Source organism: Octopus bimaculoides, chromosome 6 (genome assembly GCF_001194135.2).
Source record: "Octopus bimaculoides isolate UCB-OBI-ISO-001 chromosome 6, ASM119413v2, whole genome shotgun sequence".
Taxonomy (NCBI): Eukaryota; Metazoa; Mollusca; class Cephalopoda; order Octopoda; family Octopodidae; genus Octopus; species Octopus bimaculoides.
This window is the reverse complement of record NC_068986.1, coordinates 45,444,066-45,449,992: the sequence shown is the minus strand read 5'-3', so window position 1 is coordinate 45,449,992 and position 5,927 is coordinate 45,444,066. Positions and strand designations below refer to the sequence as shown.

At 33.4% G+C, this 5,927-nt stretch overlaps 1 protein-coding gene across 1 annotated transcript in view; it reads right to left on the bottom strand.

The window, feature by feature from the left end:
* The window catches only part of LOC106871164 (G patch domain-containing protein 3), an 83,403-nt gene that overhangs the window by 49,739 nt on the left and 27,737 nt on the right, over positions 1–5,927 (bottom strand). The window lies entirely within an intron of this gene.

Sequence of the window (5,927 nt, the reverse complement as noted above, 5' to 3'; positions counted from 1 at the left end):
ATATATATATATATATATATATATATATATATACACACACATACATACAAACATACATATATGTACATATGTACATATATATATATAAATAAATAAATGGAGTTAAACGCAAGTGTTATTCAAATTCTTTTACTTCCGATACATGTTTTGAAGATATCACCGGTATTATTCCAAAGGAATAAAATGCGTTTAACTCCATTTATTTATTTATATATATTATACAAAATATTTCATGTAAACCCAGAGTTTCTACCTTTAAAAACAAGGAGTTACACCATTTTTACTTGTGTGATTTTTTGCTACCCTGGTAACTATTTATCTATTTTTTCTGTGTTAATTGTTAACAAGGGAAAAATACAGACATCTATTTGTATATGTATATATATATATATATACACATACACACATACATACACAAACATACATATATATTTGTGTGTGTGTGTATATATATATATATGTGTGTGTGTGCTTGTTCATGTGTGTGCTATTATCTCCTTGTCCTGACATTGCATGATCATTGTAAATGAGTGTCACTGCCATACAAGTTTTGATATGATTTTTATCAATTTTCCTTTCTGAATTATGAAATATTATTACCTGATTTGTATATTACTCCAATGTACACATACGTGACATAAGAGTATATCATAATGTAATTACCTCAAGCAAAAGTACATGGCCTAGTGGTTAGGATGTTCGGATCATGGTGATAAAGTCATAGGCCTGATTCCTGATCAGGTTGGTAATTTGTGTCCTTGAGCAAGAAGCTTCATTTTATATTGCTCTAGTCTACTCAGTCATAATGAGTATCAGTGGGGTGCTGGTGCAGCCCTCTACTCCTTCAACTCTCACTTCCTGCACATTTTGTTAGATCAAGAATGATAAACTGAGAGGCTACCTATATCTGCTTGTAACTACACAAGCACTTAAAGCAAAGTGAATTTTTAAACAATTCCTGTATTCTTTGAGTCACATATAAATCAAACTGGTAAAGGATTGGTCTATGAGAAAAAGCATAAATATACCAGTGATGTGAGTGTGGATTTATCCACAGAGCATCTGACTCATATTTCCTTCAGGATGTATTTTTTATGACTTATCTAATTCAATTTCTAGTTGTGATTTGGATGCCATGGTCTTATAATGGGTTTTGAAAGTTCATGATACCTGCAGAGTATCTCCTTCTCCCATTACAATTATTTTCTGTCTTAAGACCTGGAACTTGAAAGAAGAAGCTTACAAGCGGATGCAATTCAATGGTTGTTTATTTAGTTCTCATTCATGGGGTTCGCTCCCGGCAACCATCTGTATGGCAGCACATAGTTCATTATAGCTCCGTTCACATGAGGTACATTACCTCTGGAGATAATGGGTGAAGTTAGGGCAGGATAAGAATCTGCTGTGAGCTGCCAGTTTGCAGTGTTGTTCAGCATGAGCACAAACGTAAGAAAGAGAATCACCTTAAATAGATGTTGCCCACAAGAGCCTCGCTGTGGTCTCGTGCATGGCAAACATGGTTGTAGGTGAGATCTCGCTCTTGTCTCAGACATGGTAATGGCTGCCGGCAAGATCTCGCACAAAATGGCGCTGGCTTCTTGTGTCATGCTACAGTCTAAAGACAAGCACAGAGAGCAACTTTTTTAGTGCTTTAAAGTACAGCTTATGTAAACTGTGTTGCAAGTATCTATGATTAGTATTAAATCACATCTATTATATATCTCTTATCTTTTTTTACTTGTTTTAGTGACTAGATGGCAGCAATTCTGGGACATCCTTTTTAAAGTCTGGCACTTATTCTATTGGCTTCTTTTACTGGCTAACCCACTAAATTACAAGGACGTAAACAAACCAACTCCAGTATTGAATATTAATGATGTCTTATATAAAATACAAGGTTTAATATCTAATAATTTAAAGAATGAAAATATTCAATCATAAATGCATTCTATAATTAATTTTGTATGCTAATTTTCAATATCACTGAAATTTTACCTAACTTCAATGAATTATTAGGAAGCATAAAAATCAATAATTTTATCTTTTTACCCAAAAGGTGTCCCAAAAGTCACATACGGCTTTAAAAATATTATAATTTTCTCATTTATTTAGTGTTCAGCAATAGTTTTATACTGAATGAAAATTCAAACACAGGAAAGATATTCCCATTTAATTGTGAAAAGTTGTGACATAAATTTCCTCCATCTGTGCATATGTCTTTGTTGTCGTCCGTTACATTCTTGCTTCGTTTTTTATATATATATACATATAGCAGCATATGTACACCTTTTGCTCAGTTTGTAAGTACATATATATATATATATATATATATATATATATATATATATACATACACACACACTAGCAATGCATCCCGATGTTGCCCAGGTGTTATCTACAGCTACATTGTATTATTTATTCCTTTCTTATGGGCAGAATCAGCTACAAGCTCCCACTGTTTCACTGTCATCTGATGTTTCACACATGCGTTGAATTCTAGTGAAATAGCAGACATAAAAAAAAACAAAAAACCACCAGAAAACCTGACATGCTAGAAACAACAGTTAAAGAACAATATTTCTGAAGAAACTTACCCCATTTTCCAAAAGGCTAGAAGTGAAACATTGTGAGTTTGTAGCTTTTTGAAAGTGGTGAGGTGATGGGTGGATGGATGCTGGGGAAAGAGATTTTAGTGTTTCTTAAAGATTTGCACTCTCTATTGTTTTCTCTGTGGGTTACCAAGAAAAATATTTCGCAAAAAGTAAAAAAATGAAATAATTGGGGTGGGGAGGGAGAAAATAAAAATATTGAGAACATGTATTTTGAGCGAAATCCTAATTTCCTCTATCGAAAACATAGGAATCGGAAGAAATTTAGAAAAAAAATAAGTTGGAGGGTGCAAATGTTACCTCGGACATGCTAGAAACAGCAGGTGAAGGACAGGATTTATATGAAAAATCAGGTTTTTAAATACACTAATCACAAACACAAATTACAGAATAGAAAAAGGTCATTTCAATTGGATTTGAGCTGTAATTTTACATGTGCACACAGCAAGAAATAATAATTTGTACAGAAGCTTTACCAAGTGTGTGTGTGTGTGTGTACTAAAGGAAGTTATTTTTATATCGAGAAACATGTATGAAAATGTACACATAAATATTGTATTAAAATAAATTATCTTTACAGACCATGGTTGAAATTATCTATATAATTGATAGCAAAGTGTGTAAAAAATGAAATGAAATCCAGGTTTAGTTATATATCGATGAAGATAGTGAATTTGTAACATGTTGTTGACAACATAGTGTCTCCATACATTACAATGAGAAATTGAAAGAGAGAGCTAATACCACTCTGTCAGAATAAGCAGTGAAGTGGAGTGGGGGACATAGCCTGCCAAATTAAGGGCAAAGTTATTTAGAATTATTTACCATCCCAAAATAGCACAACTTCAGAAGTGGCCCCCACCTGACTGTATTTCCTCATAATATATAGAGAAATGGGATCTTTTTTAAAACGGGGGCCACATTTTTCATTAACGAAACATTTTGAAACTTGGAACACTGGTAGAATGTGTCATATAAAACATCTTTTTCTCTTAGTCTTCTTAAAAAAAAAAGAAATCCATAAATTATTCCATGTTAAAGTTGTCGTATTTCTGTAATTTCAACCAATCACTGACGTCCATTCAGTCGATATACATTAAGTGCCGACTACATAAACAAACGATTCTGAAACAATTAACCCTAACCCTAGGGTTAGAGTTAGGGTTAGAGTTAGGCTTAGGCTTAGGGTTAGGGTTAAAGCAAATTTAAAATGAAAAAAGCAAATAAAACGAAGAATCGTTTGTTTATGTAGTCGGCACTTAATGTATATCGGCTGAGTGGACGTCAGTGATTGGTTGAAATTATCGAAATAAGACAATTTTTTACATGAAATAAATTCGAATACAAAAATATTTTTCTGTTCTATAACACAAAATAGATAAGTATACAAAGTTTGAAAGTCTTTCGGTACCAAAAACACTACGTAAAACATTAATGAAAAATGTGGCCCCCGTTTTAAAAAAGATCCAAGAAATGGATGTCCTTTAATGAAATTATTTTTGATTGTGGCTTATTTTAATACAATATTTATGTGTACATTTTCATAAATGTAGGGTGATCTGGCATGGGTGAAGTCCAATTTTGGAAGTATAGTTCAAGTTTGTCTCCTTTTGGAATGAAGAAAGGTATGTAAAAATAACTTCTTTTGCACGCATACAGACACAGACACTGTTGGTGAATCTTCAGTGCGAATTATGGTATTTGTTGCTGTGTGCACGTGCAAAATTACAGCTCAACTCCAATGGTAATTACCTATTCTTATTTTGTAATTTGTGTTTGTGATGAGCATACTGGAAAACCTGATCTTTGATATAAACTTAAAAGGAATTTTTTCAGAAATCATGTTGTGCACCTGTTGTTTCTAGCATGGTTTGGACTGGTTTGAACTAGTTTGAACTGGTTTGGACCAGCTGATCTGGTTTGGACCAGCTTGAACTGGTTTGAATTGAGTTGGACCAGACTGATATGCTTTGGACCAGTCTGATCTAGTTTTGACAAGTACAGGTGTCTTGTTCTGGAAGATAGATGGCTGAAGAAGGTGACTTTATGCCAGGTGTTGAGAGGTTAAGATATGATAGAAAGACAAACACAGATATTATACTACAGAGGAGATATATTATTTCAAGTATTATAACAAAAATCACCTTGTTTGAACTTAGTTTGCTTTGTACTCCTTTGGCTAGATATACAGTATCTTGTTTATCAAATTAACAAAAAAAAAGTAACAATATAGATGAAGACTGAAGTAACTGAAGAATTAAAATTATTAAGCAACCCATGAAATAATAATTTTCTTTCATTTTCTTTCTTTCTTCACTTTTCTTTTTAATTTAACAAACAACTTTGTTTCTAATAAGCAGACTATGAACTAAATTTTAAATTCAAACAAGGTACCTTTGTTTGTTTTTTTAAATATTCTGACAAAAATAGCTGACAGCAAAACTTTTACAGTAAAAATATTCATGGCAAAAATAAATATGATAAATTTTCCTATGGCAAAGTTGTTTACAGTAAAAATACCTGCCATGACAGTTAGCAACTGTTTCTCATTAAAAAAAAAATTTTTAACAACTGGTTCACAAAAACTGGTGCATATTGGCTTCAACTACAATCTGCTTCTGCTACAAATGATAATGCTAGAATTACTAAGATGGAGGGGACTTTGTAACAAGGAAGAGACATTATATTTTACCTTTTACTTGTTTTAGGTGTTTGACTGTGGTCATGCTGGGGCACTGCTTTGAAGGATTTTAATCAAACAAATCAATCCCAGTACTTACTTTATTTGTTTTTAAAGCTGGTACTTATATTGTTGGTCTCCTTTGCTGAACAAATAAGTTATTATTACAGAGTGAGAGAGCAATGCATGCCATCAAAGTGACACTGGGATACAAATACATGAAGTCCAGCATACCCATCATGACTACCTGTACACACAGTATATATGTATATGTATATATATATATGTGTCTCTGTGTGTGTGTGTGTATATATATATATATATATACACACACACACATACATGCACATACACACACATTAGCAGCACTCCGTCGGTTACAATGACGAGGGTTCCAGTTGATCCGATCAACGGAACAACCTGCTCATGAAATTAACATGCAAGTGGCTGAGCACTCAACAGACACATGTAGCCTGAATGTAGTTCTCAGGGAGATTCAGCATGACACAGAGTGTGACAAGGCTGGCCCTTTGAAATACAGGTACAGCAGAAAGAAGAAGACAGAATGAGAGAAAGCTGTGGTGAAAGAGTACAGCAGAGTTCACCACCATCCCCTACCAGAGCCTCGTGGAGCTTTA